At 35.9% G+C, this 2,500-nt stretch overlaps 2 non-coding genes across 2 annotated transcripts; both read left to right on the top strand.

The window, feature by feature from the left end:
- Window positions 1-1,589: 1,589 nt before the first annotated feature.
- On the top strand, window positions 1,590-1,661 carry TRNAQ-UUG (transfer RNA glutamine (anticodon UUG)). The gene has a single exon. It is a non-coding gene; the product is annotated as a tRNA-Gln (tRNA).
- Window positions 1,662-2,285: 624 nt separating this feature from the next.
- TRNAQ-UUG (transfer RNA glutamine (anticodon UUG)) lies at window positions 2,286-2,357 on the top strand. The gene has a single exon. It is a non-coding gene; the product is annotated as a tRNA-Gln (tRNA).
- The last annotated feature ends 143 nt before the right edge of the window (window positions 2,358-2,500 follow it).

A 2,500-nucleotide genomic window follows, 5' to 3' on the forward strand; every position in this document is an offset into this window, starting at 1 on the left:
GTTCATTTTCAGGGAAGCACTCTGGATCATGAATCCAGCCATCCAACTTCAATTTTCAGTTTGACCAGAATCATTTTTGCACATAAAGTTCAACTATGTGGTAATTAGAAGAAAATTGGCCTCTTTTGAAGCTTTCAATCTAAGGAAAAATGTATAAGTGTCTTTGAAATGTGGTTCCATGGTGTAATGGTTAGCACTCTGGACTTTGAATCCAGTGATCCGAGTTCAAATCTCGGTGGTACCTTGAGAAGTTTTGCACGTACCGTTGAAATATGCTGTTCAATTCTGTACTTGTAATAATCCTCATTTATAAAGAAGCATTCTGGACTATGAATCCAGACATACAAGTTCAATTCTTAGATTCTATGGAACCATTTTTGCACGTAAATTTAATTTCTGGGATAATTATACTAAAGTGAGCACTCTGGACTATGAATCCAGTCATCCAAGTTAAATTCTTAGATTGTCCGGAACCATTTTTGCACATAAAGGTCACCTCTGGGATATTTATAATAATATGAGCCTTTTTTGAAAAGCTAGCCCTCTAAGCGAATAATTTAAGATTGTTTTTGAAATGTGGTTCCATGGTGTAATGGTTAGCACTCTGGACTCTGTATCCAGTGATCCGAGTTCAAATCTCGGTGGGACCTTTGTATCTTTTTGCACTTACAGTTCAAATATCCTGTTCAATCTTGTACTTCTTACTAATGTTCATTTTCAGGGAAGCACTCTGGATCATGAATCCAGCCATCCAACGTCAATTCTCAGTTTGACCAGAATCATTTTCACACATAAAGTTCAACTATGTGGTAATTACAAGAAATTGGCCTCTTTTGAAGCTTTCAATCTAAGGAAGAATTTATAAAAGGCTTTGAAATGTGGTTCCATGGTTTAATGGTTAGCACTCTGGACTTTGAATCCAGTGATCCGAGTTCAAATCTCGGTGGGACCTTGAGAAGTTTTGCACGTACACTTGAAATATGCTGTTCAATTCTATACTTGTAATAATCCTCATTTATTAAGAAGCATTCTGGACTATGAATCCAGACATATAAGTTCAATTCTTAGATTCTATGGAACAATTTTTGCACATAAAGGTAATTTCTGGTATAATTATACTAAAGTGAGCACTCTGGACTATGAATCCAGTCATCCAAGTTAAATTCTTAGATTGTCCGGAACCATTTTTGCACATAAAGGTCACCTCTGGGATATTTATAATAATATGAGCCTTTTTTGAAAAGCTAGCCCTCTAAGCGAATAATTTAAGATTGTTTTTGAAATGTGGTTCCATGGTGTAATGGTTAGCACTCTGGACTCTGAATCCAGCGATCCGAGTTCAAATCTCGGTGGGACCTTTGTATTTTATTGCACTTACAGTTCAAATAACTTGTTCAATCTTGTACTTCTTACTAATGTTCATTTTCAGGGAAGAACTCTGGATCATGAATCCAGCCATCCAACTTCAATTCTCAGTTTGACCAGAATCATTTTTGCACATAAAGTTCAACTATGTGGTAATTAGAAGAAAATTGGCCTCTTTTGAAGCTTTCAATCTAAGGAAAAATGTATAAATGTCTTTGAAATGTGGTTCCATGGTGTAATGGTTAGCACTCTGGACTTTGAATCCAGTGATCCGAGTTCAAATCTCGGTGGGACCTTGAGAAGTTTTGCACGTACCGTTGAAATATGCTGTTTAATTCTATACTTGTAATAATCCTCATTTATAAAGAAGCATTCTGGACATACAAGTTCAATTCTTAGATTCTATGGAACCATTTTTGCACGTAAATTTAATTTCTGGGATAATTATACTAAAGTGAGCACTCTGGACTATGAATCCAGTCATCCAAGTTCAATTCTTAGATTGTCCGGAACCATTTTTGCACATAAAGGTCACCTCTGGGATATTTATAATAATATGAGCCTTTTTTGAAAAGCTAGCCCTCTAAGCGAATAATTTAAGATTGTTTTTGAAATGTGGTTCCATGGTGTAATGGTTAGCACTCTGGACTCTGAATCCAGCGATCCGAGTTCAAATCTCGGTGGGACCTTTGTATCTTATTGCACTTACAGTTCAAATATCTTGTTCAATCTTGTACTTCTTACTAATGTTCATTTTCAGGGAAGCACTCTGGATCATGAATCCAGCCATCCAACTTCAATTCTCAGTTTGACCAGAATCATTTTTGCACATAAAGTTCAACTATGTGGTAATTAGAAGAAAATTGGCCTCTTTTGAAGCTTTCAATCTAAGGAAAAATGTATAAATGTCTTTAAAATGTGGTTCCATGGTGTAATGGTTAGCACTCTGGACTTTGAATCCAGTGATCCGAGTTCAAATCTCGGTGGGACCTTGAGAAGTTTTGCACATACCGTTGAAATATGCTGTTCAATTCTATACTTGTAATAATCCTCATTTATAAAGAAGCATTCTGGACTATGAATCCAGACATACAAGTTCAATTCTTAGATTCTATGGAACCATTTTTGCACGTAA

This window comes from Crinia signifera, unplaced genomic scaffold (genome assembly GCF_055691185.1).
Source record: "Crinia signifera unplaced genomic scaffold, ASM5569118v1 HAP2_SCAFFOLD_626, whole genome shotgun sequence".
NCBI classification, from domain to species: Eukaryota; Metazoa; Chordata; class Amphibia; order Anura; family Myobatrachidae; genus Crinia; species Crinia signifera.